At 42.9% G+C, this 22,305-nt stretch overlaps 1 pseudogene; it reads right to left on the bottom strand.

Annotated features, from left to right (window-relative positions):
• Positions 1-10,713: 10,713 nt before the first annotated feature.
• Positions 10,714-22,305, bottom strand: part of LOC101973829 (protein DEK-like) — an 83,419-nt pseudogene continuing 71,827 nt past the window's right edge.

Here is a 22,305-nt window from a genome sequence, read left to right as displayed (position 1 = left end):
AATGATAACTCTGAGATGAATCCCAGCTTCCATGATTACATGACTGGATTCACTAACATGGAAAACTCAGGAGAAGGAGAAGCTTGGGGCACAGCACATAGAATTCTCCTTTGGTTATGTTGACATTGAAGTACTGTCCATGGCAAGATGTTCAGAGGCAGGTGATTAATAGCTATTGACATACATATTTAGAACTAAAATCAGAGGAAACATAGGCCTTGGAGAATTAGTCTAGAGAGAGAACAACCTACCTACTATCAGGTATTAATGAATAGGCAGAGGAAGTGGAATCTGCAAAAGAGATTTAGAAGGCACATTGAAAAAGACAGGAGGACCATAGGAGACTGGTATCATGGATGCAAGAGTGTTTCCAGAAGGTAAAGCTCAACAACAACAAATGCTACAGAGACAGAAGGACTAAAAGAAGTTCATGAAAACATAAACTCCAGGAAAATTTTTACCTCACTATATTCCTGTGTCTGGTTCAGAACAGAAAAATATCTTGTTGAATAAATGGATGAATCCTCTGGATATGGCCATTGAGGACACTGATAACCTCTGCCATAATGGTTCTGTCGAGTGCAAACACAACATGCAGCCACGTATGGATGAAAAGAGAGGTGGGTGAGTGTAAGTTTTTTTGTTTTGGTTTGTTTTGGTTTGGTGTTTAGGAACTTGGTAATCAAAGGAGGAAGGAAAGAGACGAAGCAAGAGCTTTCAAGTATAAAAGCATTAGAGTTAGGGAGGGCTGTTATTTTGTTAGGCTGATTTCATTCCCTTTTCTCCCTTTCTTTCCTTTCCTTTCTTTCTCTTCTTCAGAATAAAAGAGACTGATGTTTTTAAGCTCTGGAAAATGAGCAAGTAGAAAGGGAAAGGTTGACAATTATCAATTCTGAGTACTTCATTTACAGCTCTCTGTTCTCGTAACTCACTCCATCCCCAAAGCCACAAATGGCTTGAAGAAACAAGAGTTCTCCCTGACACAAGGCATACTTCAAGCAGATCTTTGGTTGTGCCTATCATTCACAAATAAGACACCGCTGTCTCCTCCTCTCTTTGTACCAGGCTGTGATAATGACCTGGGCCTCTTGGGCATTACTGGATGTCAAGACATCCCACCCAAGATGCAGCTCCAAGGTCTACAAGTCTGTCTATGGGGCTCTTTGGACGTGACCTCCCCGCTCTCACCTCCTTGCCCTCTTTCCTGGAGTCTTCCCTCTGAGTCCTCTGTAGACATCCTTTTTCCCCTAAGTTTCTTCTGTCACAGCAGGGATCACACTAGTTTGCAGATTCCTGCTCACAACCCTACTCCCTTGACTAGTCTAGAAGCTCTGTAAAGGAAGGTACCATGTCTTGTTCTGTGTGTTCTCAGTGTATCACACATAGCAAGGCTCACAAAGTGTGTGCTGCATGAATTAATGAACAATGGGTTACTCCAAATCCTTTTTCATCCTGACTCTCTGCCTGGGGAAAGACGACCTGGGCAATGTAGCAGATTTAGAAATGAATCCAGAGTCACAGTAGGTTAATGTAGTTTCCCTCTTAGAGTCTAATTTTCTCTAGCTGCAGACAGGCTGCAAGCAGTCTGCAGACTTGGAGGCAGCACAGACTACATCATAATAACCATCTATTAAACTTCAAAGAGAGAAAAATTAAAAACATGAATAGGGCTAATTGCTGGCTGCCACAAATTGGTTCCTGGGCATTATAAGTGGTTTAATAGTTGGTGTAGATACTATTATGATAGGTTGGTGCCATATATAAATATGAACACAAAAAGATGCAGAGATAACCAAGACCAGGCTGTGACCTCACCAAATCACAGCTCCATGGCCCAAAGGGGAGAATTTTTTATGTTCTGTGTGTTTGGCATAATTATCTGTCACAAAGTAGCCAAAAAGACTCTTGTTTAACAATTATATTACCTAAAGACATGGAGTCTGGTGAAACAAACCAAGAATTACTTACTATCCTGAATTAGGATTCAGGATGCCTGGGGGCCACTTCTGGCTCTGAAGCAACCAGCTGTATGCCCACAGGCCTGGTGCCTGTCTCTGTTACTCAGTGAGGAATGATATAATACTTGAGCTCATGCATCCACTTACTCATTTATTTAAAACATACTTATTAGGTACATACTATATTCCTGGCACAATGCTAGGCACCAAGAATACCAAGAGGTACAAGACAAAGCCTTTGAACTTGGGATTGCAGTTCACTGTCAGGTAAAACAGAAGAACCCCACATGGCAATGCTGCTGGGGTTTGCACAGGCACTGTGGGCACCAGAAAAGAAAACAGGTGAACCCTCCAAAGAGCGAGTCTTTGAGTTGGACTTTTTATGATATATAATAGGAGATTATCAGGCAGAGAACAAAGAGATGCCATCCAAACAAGGGGAACAGGATTCCAAAGATACTTGGAAAGGATATATTTAGGGAACAGTAAGTGCTAGTTGGGTATGGCTAGATAATTAGGGGACTGTGGATTTAGTTAGTGAGGTCTGTGAGGGGTCTGGGCACTATCTTGTAGGCAACAAGGTTGAGGTACTCAAAGTGCAGCACACCCCAGCTCTCCCTGGAGTCATGTATTAGAATTTCACCACTGGGAGAAAATACCTGATAATCAACTTAAAAAGGAAGATGTGCTTCTCTAATAATAAGTTGCAGGTGATACTTTTGCTACTAGTCCTGGGACCACACTCAAGGAGTCACTTTACTAAGGAGAGTTCCCTTCTGATGCTTTTAGGTCGAGGGCTGTTGAAGCGAGCACTCAACACCACATAGAGCAGACTGGAAGGGGACAGGCTGAAGGCAGACAGGTATCCAGTGGACATGTAGAGGCTCTGACAAATAAAACTCTTGCCAGCTTTCACAACTCAAGCAATCCTGATTGATCTTAAATCCTTATATTTATTTCCCTTATTTAGCTGCTACTGGTGCCTGGATGTTTTGCCATACAGAACTTTCTTTATTTGGATTATAAATTATTTCCTATTTAAACACAAATATATCTGAAAGGGACAGCACATAAGACTGCTGTCAGCAACTTGCCATAGAGTGTTAATTATGAGGTCCTTTCCACTCAGAGCCAGATGAGACTCTAGTCATTTTTAATGATCTGGGAGGGTAGACTCCATTGTGGTTGTGCCGCACCTTGATGGCATGATATCACCCAAGTCACTTTACCTCCCTGAGTCCCAGTTCAGTTTCCTCTTTGGTGAAATTGAGGATAATAACAACATCTGCCACATAGTGTTGTTTTGAGGATTGTATTAAGTGCAGTAATGTGTGTGGAAGCTCTTGGAATCTGTCAAGTCTAAACAGAAGTGCTAAAATATATGTATATAAACACACACACCTTTTAGTACTTCCTTTAGCGTTATTGAAAACTCCAGAGGATTCTTAATGAGTCTAAGAGGTCTGTGGAGTCTCTGGAGTTGTAGATATCTGGGCTCAGGACAGACAGAGAAGTGAGATTGAATATGTCAGAGTGGAAGGAGGAGCCTAATATGGATTCCAATTCTTCTATTGGGCTTTTGATCTTATTTCCAATAACTTTTAGGGAGATTTCTAAATGAGATAGGAATCTAGAAATCTTAGGAATTTCCCCTTGTTATCAAATAAAAAACCATCGTAGGGCTTTATAGGAGTTTCTGGTTTCTCTGTGGACCATCACTATTTTCCACAAGTTGAGAAACAAGAGGTATTGACCAGGCTCAGACTGGGTGTTTTCCTAATTCCTTTAAACAAATACATGTCTAGCCAGTCCTAGGAAATCTTTTCTTAACCTCAGGGCTATTCTCCACCTTCAGGTTATTGACAGACCAGGCTTAAAGAGTCCTTTAACTGAATATGATGGGAATTTTCCTTTCATCAGGAGGTAGCATGTGATTCAGGAGTGTGTTGGCAGGTGTGCCCTGGAACAGCAAGCTATCAGCTTACACACAAGTGAACAATTACCCGGGTGGCATGGTTAATCACAGCAGCTTCACCATGGTAAAAGAAAAATAACATCCTTTCTATCTCCTCCCAAGGAAGAGAGACATCTCCCAATTTGTAAGAGGATAATTTCCTTATTATTCCATGAAGTTTGTTATTTCTGGTGGGTCCTTAAATCAGGTTGAGAAGGGTGAAATCTGATCCTTTCATGATGGGGGAAAAAAAATTAACAACAGGGTTAGGTTTTCAGTGTCTCCCTCTACAGCTGAAGGAAGAATTTGCTGATCTCCATCAAAGGCTCAGAGGCAGCCACACATGCAGAAGGTGCCCAAGTGGAAGTGCCAAGGCTGTTGTGCTTTAGGCTGGTCACAATGTAATTGTTTCACCACTTGGAGAATGCCCCTCTTAGGTGTGGCGTGGCCCCAGCAGAATACATGATTAATGGCACATTACTTCTGGATGTTTTAGAAAGGAAGGTTGCCCTCACTTTTCAGTAACCCTTAAATTTCCTTCAAGGCAAATGGTGAAAAGAGGAGGGGTGTTTTCCTAGAGATCATTAAATGTTACCCAATCCCCACCACAAAAGGGGTGCTCACTGGAAAAGAAACCAACCTTCTGTAAAATGCCCCTGTGTGTTTCCACCTCCTGTTCCCTTGACTTTTCACAACAATCTTGTGAGGCAAGGGGAATAAAGTGCTGTTTTAAAGTGGAAATGTTGGAGTTCAAAGTCTAAATGCCCAAATGGAGGAGCTGAGGAAGAGCTCCCTGTCTGACACCACATCCTGAAGGAAGCATGCCATTGATAGCTCTCCATTTCCAGAGCTCTGCTTCTGCAATTTTCCACTTTCCACTCTCTCACCTGTGAGGATCAGGGGAAGGGGCAACAGGAGCAGGGAAGGAACAGGTGGTACGTCCTGGATGTAGAGAATGCTTGGTCTTGGAGTAAGGCCAGGGCTTATGATAAGAATAGAAATAAGTGAGAAATGGCTTTGGAGAGAGTTCCAACTGCAGACCAACCCTCCTCCACGCCTGACATCCATTTATTAACTATTCTGGGCCTCCCTCTGTACCCACCAAGTACCTAATGGGCATTTGGAGGTAGAGCAATGGGAAAAAAAAATCCCTCCCCTCAAGGAGCTTATATTCTAGGGCAGTTTCTCTCCAGTAGTTTCAGGTGCTCCTTCAGCTGCTTAGAATTCTTTATTAAGGTGCCCCCTGGGGTTCCTATTCAGACGCACAAAATGATCACACGTGTGTGCTCATTCACGCATGCCCACTGCCCCCTGTCTTGCCACCCGCCTCCTGCTTATACACCTACGTGTGTGCACACGCGCGGACACGCACTCGCTCACACTGCGCATTCACAAGCCCAGGGGATAAACGCACGTGGGCCCACTCTCACTTCCCAGTCTCAAGCATCCGGTGCAAAGAGGCAGGGCAGTCCTTCCGACCGCGGCGGCAGACGCCAGGGAGAAGCAGGAGCATCTCTGGGTCCTGGCAGTCTGCAGGGCGCAGCGGGGCGATGCGGGGTTGGAGGCTGCATAGAGCCCTAGCCGCCAGAGTCCCGCGTGGTTACACACCTGCCTGTGCTTCCTCCCCGCGGCATAGCAGTGCTCTCTGCGAACAGTGCAGGGTTCCCGCCTGGGTGGTTCAGACCAGGCACTGCAGACCCTTCCAGGCTCCCCTGGGCACACGCCCGCTGCGTGTCGCTGCTTCCATTCATTAACCCGCCCGGGCTTCCCCTCCCTGACCTGGCCTCTCTGGATTTATTCCTCCCTTCAATATTTCTGGGATTTAGTCTAAAGGGAGGAGAAAGGGAGTGTGGCCCGCAGCTGAGCAGTGGTTTTTGCGCAAGACACAGGTGGAAAACAATTACAGAACTCTTTGGAAACAGTCTGGGCCCTGGGTCTGTGGTAGAAACTTGGACTCAGCGGCCTGAAACCAGGCCGAGGAGAACCACCAGGCGGGGCTGCCCCGGGGGGTTAATTGATTAGACGTTCCTTCCTCCCAAAGCACTTAAGAGTGCGTTTGTTTGTTTCCAACCCTAGCAACTGCCTATCATCGGTTAGGCTCACTATCATGGTCCCTAATTTAAGGTTGCGGAGGTTAGCGAGCTCGTTTCTTTATCAGATTTAACCTCTCCTGTGCTCTCTCCATTTTCAAGAAGTTCTGTCACGACCAAACTTACTATCTTGTCCTTTCAAGAAGGAGAAAGAGAAAGTGACAAAGCAGGAAAAAGGAAGGCATCCTCTGTGTCCCAATAGGACAGTTGACTCCATTCAGAAATCCCTGGCTCTGAAGGGCCCTTGAACTGAAGAGCATTTTTTAAAGTTCTGAGGAGGTCAAGATGCAGGCAAGTTTTCTGTGTAGGGGACCCTGAGCAATCCTCTCCTGCACCCTTTGTGAATCAGTGCCAACAGCAAGAGATTCACATAGGACCCAGCTTTCCTCCCTTCTTGGCACTGTACAAGAGAATTCTGTATTTATCCTCTTCCCAAAACTTTGTTGAAGGAGCATCGGGGTAAAACATCTCCCATTGCTCTTTGGAAGGGTGAGGGGGGGGGATAGGGTTTCTTCTTTTTGGGAACCTAAGTTGGAAATTTGGGAGCTTGAAGGACGAATTGCCCTCATAGCCTGTGGCTTAGCACTTGTCCCTGGAAACCTGCACATAGCATTCCCTTTAATTCTCACAGTGACTCTGCTAGACTTGGATTACCATCCCCATTTTACAGGTGAGGAGATTGAGTTTGAGGGAGTCACCTAAGTTCTTGTTTAGTTATGAATGTGAGAAGGAGAATAAAACAAACCACCTTATTGCTAGTAGAAATTCTAAATTTTCTGGCTCTTGCAAAGCAGTAGATTAGGTTGGGAATTAGGATGCCCTCCCTCTACCATAATCACGCCAGTTTTGCCTCTATCCTGTAAACAGTCCTTGTTCTTTTGTGTCTTCTAGATTCTCTTGGTAGTTTCCCACCCTTGGAATGCCACTCTCCCTTCCACCAATGCAACTCCTACACACCTGCCAAGGCCTGGCTAACCAACCTCTTCCTGTTCACTGTAGCTTTTGTCCATTTTCCTCTATGCTATACTAATATCTACATTCTGGGCCATAAAATCAAACCATTGATTATGTTACTGGTTTTGATGATTCTCTGATTAGTTTCCTTTTCATTGATCTCATTCATTCAGCCACACTGATCTCTGTAAAGGGCAAAAGGCTATGCATAGACACTTCATTAAATACCACACTGTTTCTAGCATGATGCTAGATGCAGAATTACACTTGGTAAGTCTTGTTTGGCTTGAAATTCATCAGACACATTCTGAATCTCGCCAAATGTTGTCCAAGCAGCCTTTGCTACAAGACATGCAGAGGTGATATTAATAGGTTTTCTTTCAGACATTTATTAGCAGCTCCCCTTCCTTGGATGGCTTGCCTGCACGGTTCTCCCAGCCTTGGAGAAGCCTTGCATCTGCATTGACTGAGAAAGTGAGACAGAGCTTAATTGTATTCTTTGTTCACAATGAGATACCCAAGGACTCCTTTAAACAGATAATGTGTATAAATGCCACACATTGTCTGTTTAAAGGAGTCCTTGGGTATCTCACTGTGACCAATAAAAAAATAAGTAAATAAATAAACAGACAATGTGTCTTTTACAATGCCTATGGTATGTGTTAATTGAGAATATAGAAGTGAAATGCAAACCATTACATAAATAAAAGATCTGGGGTAAAATTGAAATAAAACCAGAAAGCAAAAATCGCTTTTTTGGAGGTACATTTCTATACTTCCTGTTGAAGCTTTGGAGGTATTTAAATATATCATCTAAGGTCAAGTGTTTTTTTCTATTACCTGTGCAACATACATGAGCGCTTATCCTGTACCTATGCAGCTTATAACAGGTTTTTCACATCCATCATTTCATTTACCTGTGCAACATACATGAGCGCTTATCCTGTACCTATGCAGCTTATAACAGGTTTTCACATCCATCATTTCATTTATTTCTCACAAATCAGAGAGGCAATAACAATGTCTACAAAACATCAGTACTTATTTTTAATATCTACACATACTAGGAACTAACATGTAACAATACCCTCTGCCAGGCAAGGCTGATAGGAACTTTATAGCCACTTTCTCACCTAATGCAATAATCTACAAGGTTAGTTGGTTTATTCCTTATCACTTTACAGATGTAGAAACTGAGGCATGGAGAGTTTTGATTTCAGACCATACATACTTAAAGTGGCAAAGTCTGAATTCGTACCCAAGCCTACTGACCTATAACTTGGCAGAGAGAGGAACAAGTTTCCCTCACCTCATGCCTGTGGCTGCATCTAATGCTTCTTTCACTCACTACTTCCAGAAAATACCTCATTCTGGCTTGTAGGAGAGCCCTGGCTCACTCCTGGGAAAGGTTCATTAGTAGGGTTGGTGTCCTGGACTCAAGGACAAGGACCACTGAGCCCAAGACCTTGCTCTGTTGCTTGCTGGCCAGGTGTGAACTTGGTCATTCACTTGACCTTTCCAAGTCAACATTTAATCTTCAGATTAGAAATGATGGTCCTAAAATAACTAACAGGGATATTGTGAGGATCCAAGGAGACAGTGTAAATATAAAACACTTGTAATAAAATTCTCCTCCTCCCTTTTCCCTGTTCCAGGGAAGTATTGCCTGCCTGGGCACAGGGTTTACTGTGTTGAATGAACATGGTTCTCTGTGAGCCACACTCCTGAATGTAAGAAGACAGGGACCTCTGAAAGGAACACTCATTCCCATTATGTGTGGGGGACAAGGACTGTCTTCATATTGGAAGTAGGAACACAGAAAATAGGTACTGGGCGGAGAGGGAGTTTGGGCCTTTTTTTTTCTCCAGTCTGGATCTTGAGGTCTCTAGACAGGGTAGAAGGTGTCCTCTGAGGTCAGGTAGAGCTGGACAGAAGCTCTCGATGTGCACCACACAGTGCAGAGGCAACACTGTGGGTTACCTGCATGTTGCTTTCTGGCTCTGTTATCCCTACTTGAGTTATGTCTTTGCTAAAACCTCTAGCCTGGTCTTAGCCTTGCCACTGCAGGCCACAAAGGAGACCCAAGTCTGGGCCTCTTGAGTAAATAAGAATAGCAGCGGCATGCCAGTCAGCACATTGAGGTGCCAGCAGAGCATGATGCTGTGAATGTCCCCAGTACAGACAGGACCCAAGAGATAGGGTCACCCAAGGAGAAATTCTCTCTCCCAGCCAGTGTTTCTGCCGCAACAAACTACAGCATTCCAGGTCTTACTGAAGGGGTTCTAGTGCAGTGGGGGTTTCATTGACAGGAAGGAGAAGATGCCTGAGCCCTGAGTAAGGAAACTAACATGTAACAATACCCTCTGCCAGGCAAGGCTGATGGGAACTTTATAGCCACTTTCTCTCCTAATACAATAATCTACAAGGAAGGTGCTGTAACCTTCCCCTACATTCTTGGACACTCAGCCTTTGAGAGATCAGGGTGCTCTCCCTGAGGGCCCAGCTGGTGTGTGGCTGAGCCAGGATCCAAAGCCAGGTCGAGGGACTCACCTGCTTGTGCTGTACACCCTGTATGCCATGTGCTCAGGATGGCATGGCCTCTTGGGCCTTTTTGTTTTTCTCTGAGAGAAGGAAGGCAGTGTTTATTTTGCTGGCTGGGATGGTGAGATCTTTATCAACCTCAGAAAGGCAAGTATTTAATCTCTAATTGTGCATGACATTGAGCAGAGCACCAAATTATTTTGTACACAAAAATAAGCTAAATACACAGACCAGGTCCCTGCCCTCTGGGAACACAAGAACCCCAGCACATGAAGGTGAACGTAAGCATCATGCCTATAAAACTAAGATCTCAGTGCCATTTTCCCAGGGCCCGTCATAGCCAAAGACTGCACCCCTTTCCTTAGCAAGGGTACATCCTGGGTATGGAGGTGTGAGAGGGTCTTCCAAATTCATCCTCACTGCTAGGAAATGCTGGAGGCGTCCAGACTTTAGGGAAGGATAATGGGTTGGAAGCCTTCTAGTGACCTGCGCCTTGGACAAATTCTTTACCCTCTCCAAGTTTCAGTTTCCCATCCACAGAATCAGACTAACAATGGTACCCATCTCACAGTCTTGTTGCACGAGTTCAGGGAGATAACACATGAAAAGCACTTAGCAAAGTGCTGATGGTAAGTCCTCAATGATAATAAATAGTTGTTATTACAGCACCTGGGTAGGGGGCTTGACTCTAAAATGAACTTAGGGCTGAGGGAAAGTTTTGTGCTTAAATAGAAGGAGAACTTTGCACAAGAGAAACTTTGACTTTCTGCCTTGCTGTGCCACAAAACCTTCATAACCTTCATTTTTCTTACCTGTTCATTTTCTTGAGGTGACAAGGGTCAGGCCACTGTGGAGCAATCTTCCCAGTGTCCGTCTCTTAGTGAGTAGTTGATTCTTAGTTCTTTCTTCTGGAGAGGCGTGCCCCTCTCTTGAGTCAAAAGACTTGAAGGATGAGGGAAAAGCAGTAGACTAGAGTATTTAATGAATTGCATGTGCTGAGAACTCGAAAAACGCTGGAAACCCTTGGCTTCCCTCTCTCCAGATCTACAATGGAGTCTGCTGTCCTTCTAATACTTACATAAGGAATAAAGCAACCACACTGGGTGAGATGTCTTGGGATTGCTGAGGGGCTGCATGGTGGTTGGAAGGCTCCAGAATGTCATTTGCTCCCTGGGAGAGTCCCCAGAATGTTTGTCCCTTGCTCACCCAGAGCTGGTCAGAGAGTGACCAGGAGGCCATAGTAACGCAAGGCCACACGCTTCAGAAAGTCCCTTTTTGTTTCTTCTTGGCAGAGGCCCCTATACATCATGGCCTTTATGCTTAATGGCCTGTCAGGAGAAAGAAAAAAAAAAAAAAGAATCTGCAGAACTAAGGGAGAAGAAGATTAAACTACTAATAAAACCAAACCCAAACATCGCTGCCCTCCCTCCCTCCACCCCAGCCCTTACTTGACTGTCTTCCAGCCAGTTCCCCTCCCAGGCAAATAATATTTATTCCATGAGGCCCTGACACACCAGTCCGGAACAAGACAATGCTTGATTGTTTCTTCCTTCCCCCTGCGGCAAATGATGGGCTGGAGCTCGAGACGTGGAAAGGGAAAGGAGTGAGTTTGCTGTTCTTCTCATGGGACCCAGCTCCCAGCGCTGTCAAAACAAGCCTGAGACACGGCGGGGGAGGGGTGGCGGGCCGGGGAGATTAGCGCAGCTACTGCCCAACCTGCTTGGAAAGTTTCACTCTTTTAGCAAAGTTCCTGGCAGCTGTGACCACTTAAACGGCTTTTGCTTCCATTAAACAGGAGAGTCATTAAGTCACGGAGCTTAATGCAGCTCTAAAGGGCCCAGGAGTCATTGCCTCAGTGAAAAGTGCCAATTCATTGTGTGGTAGATTAAAAAACCTGGAGATTCAAATCAGAGGTGAATTTCTCTTGCGTTAGGAATTGACGGCTGACCCCCAAATGACCTCGTGCTGAAAAAACTGTTCTCATGTAAGCCAAAGACTCCAATACTTGGGATGCGGTAAGGTAACAGAAGGTAGGGAATCAGGCAGAGGGCTGGACTGTGTGTTTTCCCAGGTTCTCAACTGGTGTTCAGTCTGTTCAGGCCCCAAAGACCCTGAAAGATCTCCTATCCATGTTGGTGTTTGTCAACTGAGTACATATCGAAGGGGAGACCGATTGTGCTATTCCAAAGTCGGCTTCCTCTGGGATCTGGCCATCAGCATTCCCGAGCTGGGTTCTGCCTGTCCTTAAAAGGAGGGAGTCTGTCCTTTTCTTCTTAGAACAGAGACTAGCACAGTGCCTATAGAATACGTATAGAAAGAAGGGAATGGAAAAACCTCAGGCCTCCCCCACATTGTGCTCTCTCAAATGGGAACCCACTCCACCGCTCAGCACAAGTGGCTAAGCCAGCCAGGCTGCCAGAACATGGTGACTGCTTGCAGCACCTAGTGAGGACCTGTTTCTTGGTAGTACTCGTCAGTTTGTAAAAGCTTTCATTCATTCTAACTCATAATTCAGCAAGGTGAGCAGGGGAGATATTACTATCCCATTTTATAGAAGCAGCAGCTGAGTTTCCGACAGGTTAAGTGACACCTAACAAGTATCCAGAACCCCAGGACTTTTGATTTCTAAGCTGCCGCTCTGACGAGGCTAACCCTGCCTGCTTTCTCATGTGGTTGTCAAATCGAAGCACTTGGCTTCTCACGGGGACCCTGTGCACCTTGACGATCACCTCTTTTCATTTGTCAGGATCCAGCCACACTGCTGCCTCTCACTGCCACGAGAAGCCTGACACTGGAAGACAACCAGAAAAAAGAGGAAAAGGAGTTTCTTTCCCCTCTCCCCCCTGTTACTGAGGTCAGGAAGCAGTCAGAAGAAGAATGAAAAGGTTTGGGGTGGATCCCTTTCACTCATCAGCAATTTCATTCTTTCCTGGGGCTGAATGGGAGGGATCAACTGCATCTGCACCATGATAAAGCTGTAGGCTCTGGGGGTGGGACAAAGAGGTGACTCTAGGAGTACCTAGCTCCCTGTAACTTCAATGGGTAGGTGAGGGGACATGCAATCTCACTGCTGTCCAGTGGAAGGCCAGCATTCTACAAATGCTACTCCTTACAAGAATTTTGATGGGCTGTATGATCCAGGGCCAAAGAAGTTTGACCTGGCTGGACAACCTGGGGTAACTGACAGTCTGGTTTATCCCATGTGGGATTACTCAGCCTATAAAAGTGCTATTTATTTGTTAAGGGAGGGGCAGATCCATATCCCATCTGTTGACACCTGGAACATAGAGGAGCGAGAGCTGCACCTCCTTGCCCATCCCAGCGCCCTGGCTGGGGCACTCCCTGCCAAGCTAATGTGGTTGATGAGAGGAACACCTGGTGGGTGAGTGCTGGGAGAGTCTCCCGTTGGCAGCTGCCACCTCTGCCGAGAGCCATGATTGTCACTCAGTGGAATGGAAGGCCAGGCAGGAAACCTGAGAGCATGGTTCCCAACACGTTCCCTCAGACACATGCCCAAAGTGGGCCTGACCATGTCCCAGAAACCAGGCTCCCCTGCTCCCAGAAGCCACCTCTCCAAGAGTCTCTCTGGGCATTCCCAGCATTTCTTTTCATGGCTGTGTTAGTTTTGGCTCCAAGACCAAATAAGTAGAAGATTCAGGAGATTTTTAAGTCTTCAGTGACAGGTCTGAGCAGGGCACACCCACCCTTTCACCGTGGTGTCTTCATGTCATGTCAGTGCAGAGGACAGGGGAGCAGAGAGGAGGAGCTAGCTAATGTTTTAAGGGGGATTTACTCAATTTCAAGGTTATATCAAGGAACAGGGGACAACTATAGCAATGACTGGCATCTGGAGAGAACACAGGGTCAATGCTTAAGACCCACAGACTCTTGTCATTGCTCTGGCATGAAGCAAGGGCATTATCTTGGGTAGTTGAGTTGTCATTTCAGGATCTCCATTTCCTTACCTGCAAACAAAAGAGATTGGATTGACGCTCTCCCAGAGAACCCTTCAATCTGACATTTTATGATTATTCAAGTGCTAGTCTCAGTCCGGTGTCCTTTATTTGCAAACAAAGTGCAGGTGACGGAGGGCAGGGAGAACGTTGCTTTGAGTCGTTTTTCCTGCTGTACTGAGAGAATCTCAGTGCTCCACCTTCATGCCGGCCCATCTCCTTTGTCTTCCAGTTTCCACACAGGCTTGCCCCTGGCCTTTGCTCTCTTCCCAGCCCTTCAGAAATTGCTGCCCAATAACCATGATGGGACTGGGAGGTCTGGATCTCCATTCCAACCTCAGGGACCCCACTCATAAGACTTAGCTTCTCTGGACTCATCCTCAGAATGGGATAAATAATCCATCCTAGGAAAGCACTTGGGGAAACTTCAGTGAAAGAACCCAGAGAAGCATGAAGCAGCCTCACTGTAGATGTTGAGTACCCAAATCCTGGGGCCTTTGGAAGCCCGTGGCCCTTTACTAGTGGAATGCACACTCCATGGAGAGTTGTTGGCTTCCTAGTCGACGTGGAGGTAAGGCCTTCTGGCAGATGCTTTGTGGACTTGGATCAAGACAGCCTCTTTTTGGATTAGTTCTGAGCCTGGTTTTAAAGCATCTTGCTGGGACAGTGAATGGTTTTGCAACGTGTTTCAGTGAGTTTTTTACAACCTCACTCATCAGGCCTTGGGGACCTGGGCTTACTTCAACCGGCGCAGCGAGGATACCGTGCTGGAGGCAGCTGAGTCACGCAGGCAGAGGCCCGTTACCTGCCAAACATGGCTTTCCTGGATCTGCCTTTCCGGTGTGATGAACCCGCAGGATTAATCTAAGAGCTCCTCCCTCCTCTTCTATCTTCACTCCCTTCTTTCCCACACCCCTCACCCCACAGCTTTTGCTCCTCAGGTGGGATTCCTGAGCTGGGAAGAGCGATTAATCATCTCAGTCTCCGAGAATTTCCTACTAAAACAAGTCAGTCAGGAAACCTTGGGGATGAAGGGGCTCTACTTTGCAAGAGATCCTTGAATGGATATGGAAACTAATAGACAGGGTCCTTCAGAACCATCTAGAACTTCCTGTACATTCCTGGGTCTACCAAATTCTCTCAGGCTTTTGTGGCTCTGAGTTTGTTTCCTCTGGTTAGAATCCTCCATTTTCACATACCCGGTTAGTTCTTACCTGTTTTTTAAGATTCACATCCTTCAGGAAGGGAACCATATGTTTTGTAAGTGCTAACAAAGCATCTACTATGTACTAGGCACTACTCTAGAAGTTAGGATACAACAATGAACGAAATAGCCCCAATTCCAGCCTTTATGGAAATTATAATGAAGTGAGACAGAGAGAACAAAAATAAATAAATAAATAAATATAAATATAACATTGATATTTATATATTTATTGTATATATTTTATGTAAATATATATGATATCAGATCATGACACATACATGACAACAATAAATCCAGTTGAGAAGATCAAGAGTGGAGTTTTAGTCAAGGAAGCTCCTTCTGAGGCAGCACCATTAAATTAGGGAACTAAAAAAACTAGGGAGTGAGCCACCTAGATATCTAAGCATTTTGGGTAGAAGAAACATTACGTTCAAAGGCCCTGACATAGAAAAGGGTTTTAATGTGTTTAGAAAAATCAAGGCCATTAATGGGGCTGAGATAACTGAATGAAGGGAATGAGAGTAGGCAAAAGGTCAGAGAGATCATGGGACAAGATCACACAGGGCCTTGTGGAACCCTGTAAGGACTTGGACTTTTTTTTTTTTATTGTTGGTCGTTCAAAACATTACATAGTTCTTAATACATCATATTTCACAGTTTGATTCAAGCGGGTTATGAACTCCCAACTTTACCCCGTATACAGATTGCTGTATCACATCAGTTACCCTTCCATTGATTGACATATTGCCTTTCTAGTGTCTGATGTATTCTGCTGTCTGTCCTATTCTCTACTATCCCCCCTCCCCTCCCCTCCCCTCCCCTTTTCTCTCTCTACCCCTTCTACTGTAAATCATTTCTTCCATTTATATTATCTTGTCTTACCCTTCCTTTCCTCTTATATATCATTTTGTATAACCCTGAGGACTTGGACTTTTACACAGAAGCCATTAGGTATTTTTAAACAGCAAAGGGATGTCATCAGATTCCAGGTGCTGCAGTGTCACTCCAATTGCCTCATGAAGAAGAGACTGTAGGGTACAAGAGAGAGGCAGGAGGTCAGCAAGGAGGTAACTTCAGTCAGTCAGACTACATGATGGCTTGGACCATAGCAGGTGCTCTAGAGATGAATGGGAGGGGCCAGAATCTGGAAATATTTTAAAGACAGAGCCAACAGGATTTCCTAAGAGATGTAGAAGATATTGAGGAAGCAAAGATGGTACCAAGGTATCTGGTCAGAGCAATCTAGAGAATGGATCTGAATGAGCTGAGATAAGGAGGATGGTGGGTGAAGCCCATTTTGGGGTTGGAAAGATGTGACTTCAGGTTTGGACAAGTTTAAGATTGGAATGCAGTGGGAAAGCCAGTCTGACGTTCAGGGGTGGCAGATTGGAGAGCCGTGGTGGGGTCGTGGTGTATAGAGTGTGTATTAAGAGAAAGAGCGGATAAGAACAGAAGCACTCCAAAGACTGAAACTTGAGGGCCCCCAGCATTGAGAGTTCAAGGGCATCCGCAGGATGCTGAGAAGTACACAGAAGGAACAGTAAGTGAAGTAGGGGAGGGTGGTGTTTGGGGCATCAAATGAAGGACGGGTTCCTCCAAGGAAAGTGAGATTGACTGTCAAGTTGTGACTGCTCAAGAACTGGGGCCCTGAACATTGAATCTAGCATCTCATACATCACTAGTGACATTGCCAAGAACAGTTTTAGAGGTTCTCATGAGGGTTGGAGAGGAGAAATGAGAGAGTTTATATAAATAGTTTTTTGAAGAATTTTGCTAAAAAGGCAATTAGACAGGAGAAAATGTGGATCAAATCAGTTCTTTTTTTTTTTTAAATTTGTATGGACTCATTAGTTAATGGAATCCATTGTCACATATTTTGAGAGCTTAGCCTAGGGTCAGTAGAGGAGAGGAGACTAAAAAGAGGTTGTTTTAATCTACTCCCCATCGGCTCTTGTCCTTGAATCCTCATCCCAGTTCTGCCTTCTTTTCTTGGCTCAATGGTAAAAGAGATGTGGTGATTTTTGTTTAAATATCTTCTGCAGATTGTCTTTGGTATCCATCAGACCCAGGAGACCACCTGCCATTTCACATTGGATATCCACCTACCTTGCAGTCTTCTAGAAGACTGACATTTGGTTATATAAATCATTGATATGGGGGGATGGGAGGATTAAATGAACTCTAGATAGGGCAAAGGGGAAAAGGGGAGGGGGTATAGGGGTAGGAAAGATGGTGGAATGCGATGGTCATCATTACCCTAAGTACATGTAAGAAGACATGAAGGATGTGACTCTACTTTGTGTACAACCAGAGATATGAAAAATTGTGCTTCATATGTGTAATATGAATTGTAATGCATTCTGTTGTCATACATAACAAATCAAAATTTTTTAAAAAGTGAAAAAAATAAATCATTGATAATGCCTGATTGGTGTGTTCTAATGTGATCTTGTAATTTTATGGTGAAGTGATATCACTTCCAAGGCAAGCATGATATTGTTCATAATTTTTCACAATGATTAATTGGGGATCTGGTGATTAGTGCCAGGTTCACCTTCTTTTTATGAATATTCAAATAATGGCTAATACTATAAGGGTGATGAGGCATATGGCAGAAGATATGGCTTCCATTTCAGCATAGGTGAGCTACCTGTGCTTCATATCATATATATATCAGTGAGAACCCATACAAATTCCTGGTCATATATTACAAACTTCAAGGGAATTGTATCAGAACACAATAGTGAGCAATAACATCAATGCTATAAACAATAACATTAAAATGAAACAGTTGACTCATGTGGGAATTGACTGGAGATAATTTTTTTTTCCCTTTATAACTAGGCACATCATTTCCCTTTAGAACCTCTTAATTCCAACACACAAGTAGACATCATTTTTCCCTTTACATTTTGGTCAATTAGATTCATGTAAAACTCCTACTTTGCTGCCTATTTATTTTAATTAAATTTGGTTAGTGCATTATAGTTTTACATAATAGAGGGATTTGTTACATATTCATACATGCACGCAACATAATTTGGTCAATTTTATTTCTCAGTACCTCTTTTTTCCCTTCCTCCCCTCACTCTGGTCCCTTTCTTCTACACTAATGGTCTCCCTTCTCTACTCATGAAATACCCCTTGATTTTTTCCTTTTTTTTTTCTCTTTAGCTTCCACATATGAAAGAAAACATACTGCCCCTCACATTCTGAGTTTGACTCATTTCACTTCGTAACATAGGGCTTTCCAATTCCCTGAACTGTTTAAATATGAGACCACAAGCAACCTCCTTCTGTGAATTTTAGTTTCCTCATCTGTAACATGGGAAGGTTATTGGGGTTATTGTGAAATTCAATTTAAACTTGAATGTAAATGGCCTAGCAGAGAATAGACAACTAATGATAGCACTTAGTATAATTAGCAGTACTAGTAGTGGGCGCAGGGGTGTTGGTGCTGGTAATGATGGGCATCGTGTTCCTAGGTGTGGAAGTGAGGGTAGCTTACCTCCACCATCCTCTCCTTGCTCTGAATTCTACCAGCAGGTGTGTCACTGATCCACACCATTCATCCATATTGGCTTTCACACATTCGTTTAATAATTCACAAAGAGCCTTGGAAGTTCCAAGCGACAAAACTCCCTATCCTCATAGAGCTGATGTTCTAGTGAGTTTTGGACACAGTCTGGGTTGCCCACATTTAATATAGCTCTTCCATGTCTCCCATCATTGGTGCTTTTAATCCCCATCTAGTCACCAGCCCATCCTGCTCAGGTCGGAATAAACTAGGCGACCTACAGCCTGTTATGAATACACACACCAGTAGGGATTTTTCTCCTGTCCTCAGAAAGTACCCAACTTACAAAGCGATTTTTCTCTGAGTCTGTTTTATTTATTTTTTTCTTGAAGTAGAAGGAATGTGTCCCCAATCAAGTCAGTTCCAGTCATGCCTCCTTCCCCATAATTGGGTTTTGAGGCTGACCAAGAATCGCCGTTACCCCTTTGGCTCTGTGCCACAGAACTCGTATATCTTGTTTTGCCCTTTTACTTGCAGGGTTGGGGGAAAGGAGTCCTAGGTGCTCAGAAAAGAGAAAAAAATCTGGAAGGCCTGGAATTGTCAGTGGGAAGGAGGTCAGGAGTCAGAGGCAGTGGGGTACACTTAGAGCCTGGGCTGCCTTCAAAGTCTCTCCTGGAAATAGGTCATGAGGCTATTTAATAAGCAATAAGCTGTGTGGTTGCAGGTCGTCCCAGCCAGGTGTTTCTTCCTCAGGTCTCAAGCGTGAGTGCTTGTCCCCCAGCTGTCAGTGTGATTGTAGTGCAAACTGTGGTCTTGTCAAATGTGGACAGTGATGAGACGGGGCAGACCAGTTTGGCACCACCGTGAACCCTTCACCTAAAACTCAACTCAACCCCAGGGATTTCTGAGCTGTCGAAGAAAGTGTGATGGCTTTCCTTGTTTCATCAGGCCCCGTTAAGCTCCCTTGAGGCTAAATAGGGAAGAAGGGGCCATGAATTTTATGTCTTTCTGTGGAAACTATCCTTTCTCCAATAACACATAGAATCAAAGAGAAAAACAACATTTTCTGCTTTGTAAAAACATTGACCCCTCCATTGTAGAAATTCTGAAATCTCTAACATAATGAGTAGCAATATACGTAGTGGAAATACATGTGTTAAACTGAATTGAATTAGGTTTAGGTGATTCCCTCCTCTTTATTTCTTTGTTCTTTGCTATTTATTTCCATATGCAGTGAGAATTACCAGACACTTGGAGGAAATCTAACAGCTTCTGCTTTTCCACCGTGATACCCACAGCAGTGTTAGGACAGGCAGGTGCATCCTCAACTGAACAGCAATAATTAAGGACTTAGTGAGTTCTTTATGTTTTGCTAACCCTTAAGTCAACAGTCTGCTATTCATTCATTGGCACATTTCTCTTGAGTGATAATTGCTACTCTTCCCACAGGTACGGTTTTTCTAGAAATAAATGATTCAATATTGGATGACTTTAGCCAGGAAAATACCTCAAGCCTTTAACTCTACTTGATTCCAGTGGAAATTGCAAATTAGTCTCAACAGAACAACAATAAAGACTATATTTAAAATTCAACTAATTACCATCCCCTTGTCCAGAAAAAAAAAAGAAAAAAGAAAAAAGAAAAATCATTTTGTAATACATAAAGGAATTATTGGGAGTGATTAAAAGCCTGGACTCTGGTCAGACCTTGTTTTGAACCAGTAACTACCAAGGTGACATTGACCAAGCTACTTGGCTTCGTAAGGCATCATAATTCTTATGAGAATAAGACAACATGCTGCAGTTACTAGATGATAGATGATGCTCAATCAACTAAAAAAAAGTTATTTTGATGGTCATGACTGCAGATAATAATATGGGCTGCCAAACAGCAGATATTTGCAGACGATCAGGGGTTCACTATACTCTAATAATTTCTGTCCTAAGTAATGATAAAAATAGTTCTTATCATAAAAAACAACACTTTGTGTGATTCCATTTATATGACAGGTCCAGATTAGACAAAGTCTATAGAAACAGAATAGATTGTAGTATTGGGGGTTGGGTAGAAGAGAAATGACTGCTAATGGGTTCAGGGTTTCTTTTGGGGTGGTGAAGATGTTCTTCTGGTTGCACAAGTCTTTGGATTAAATACTGAATTGTAGATTTTAAATGAATGAATTGTATGGCATGTGAGTTTTGTCTCAATAAAGCTGTTATAGTTCACATCCCATACAATTTACTCATTTAAAGTCTATGATTCAGTGGTTTATTAGCTCCTATTTATTGCTCAGTTAATCTTGATAATAGCCCTTGGTTTTAATTTCCCTGTAGCCAAGAAAACTGAACAACTTACCATGGCTCATAAAATTGGCATTTAATGGAACCAGAATTTTTTATTTATTGAGTGTTTGGATATTGGATTCACAGAATTGGATTAATCATAATCATTGGCTCCTGGCACATTATCCCTGTTGATTCATCAAAGGCTACCTCTTACATTATTTTATGCATGTATGTATAACAAATAGCATAATAAACACTTCTGAACTCACTGTCCAAACCAAGACCAGAATAATACCAGTAACTTAAAAACTCCTGTGTGCTTTCCTTTCTAATCCAGCAACTCTTCCCCAGAGATGACCACTTTCATGAATAGCATGCCTAGCATTTCCTTGCCTATTTTAAAAGTGTTTTTTTTTTTTCAGGACTGGGGTTGTGGCTCAGTTGGTAGAGTGCTCGCCTAGATATGTGAAGCATTAGGTTCAAACCTCAGCACCACATAAAAATGAAATAAAGATATTGTGTCCACCTACAACTAAAAAATAAATATTAAAAAAGTTTTTATAGCAGTATGTATGCCTAAATGGTATGTTATTTAGTTTTGCTTCATTTTCAAACTTTATAAAATATATATTATGTTGAATACAGTCTTTTGGGATGTGATTTTCTCATTCTACATGATGCTCTTTAGATTAATCTGTCTGAAAGAAAACAGCTGTATTTTTTTGCTTTTATGATGTAGAATATTTCATTTTATGAAATATATTTGTGCATTCTTCCTTCAATCGGTATTTATGTTGGTTCCAGGTTATTGATATGGCTATTTTTTGCATATGTGTTTCCTGATATATATGCACTAAATTTTATCTTATGTATATACATAGAGAAATAGCAAGTATGGATTTTCTGAATATGTGTTCATTCAGGCTTACAGGATAATACCGTGGTGTTTTCCCATTTCCCACCAGCATTATGTATGTGATTCTGTTGAGACTCAACATTTATTATTGTCAGATTTCCAAGATTTGTCAATCAAATGGGTAAGAGTTGGCATTTCACAGTGATGAAATGTGATCTGTCTCTTCATGATAATTGGTGAGTATCTCTTTATATGTTCATTGATCATGTGTTTCTTGTTTTGTGAAATGTATCTTTATGGTTTATGCCTATATTTTTATTGAGTTTTTTCTAATTTATATATTATACATCATATATAATATACATGTATATATAAATAATACACACCTTTTTAAAATTTTGCCATGCTGATGATCAAATCCAGGGCCTCATGAATGCTAAGCAAGTGTTCCAGCACTGAGCTATATCTTCAGCCCAGCTTTATATATTTTTAAAACTAATCTTTTATTTATTTTATTGGCTTTCTGTGCTTAAAATATTTTCCCAAAGTTTGTAGCTTGCAGAAACTCTTGAGTTTTAATATAGTTGAAATTGATGTATTTTTTCTAAATAGTAATCCTTGTGTCTTGATTGAGAATTCTGTCCCTCACTGAAGGTCAAAAAGATGATCATTCATATATCTTCTGAGAGTTTTATGATTTTGCTCTGACATTTGGATTCTGAATCCATTTGGAATCAATTTTTGGTGGTGTGAGATAGGGATTCATTTTCTATTATTTCCAGTTATAAAGTCACCTTTTCCAGCAAAGGCAGGTTTGAAGCCGAGATGTATCCAACTTGCAAATCCATGCTCTTAATTTAGATGCTATTCCGGAGAAATAATAGCAAGATATTAGTTTGTTTAGTGCTAGTACTAAGCATTAGGAAGTAGAGAGAAGTAAGGCAGTTGACTACCCTCATTCAATTGCTCATTAGTGGGAGCTGAGAGCG

This window comes from Ictidomys tridecemlineatus, chromosome 4 (assembly GCF_052094955.1).
Source record: "Ictidomys tridecemlineatus isolate mIctTri1 chromosome 4, mIctTri1.hap1, whole genome shotgun sequence".
Lineage (NCBI taxonomy): Eukaryota > Metazoa > Chordata > Mammalia > Rodentia > Sciuridae > Ictidomys > Ictidomys tridecemlineatus.
Note: the sequence above shows the minus strand (reverse complement) of the source record. Positions and strands in the feature narration are given on the sequence as shown.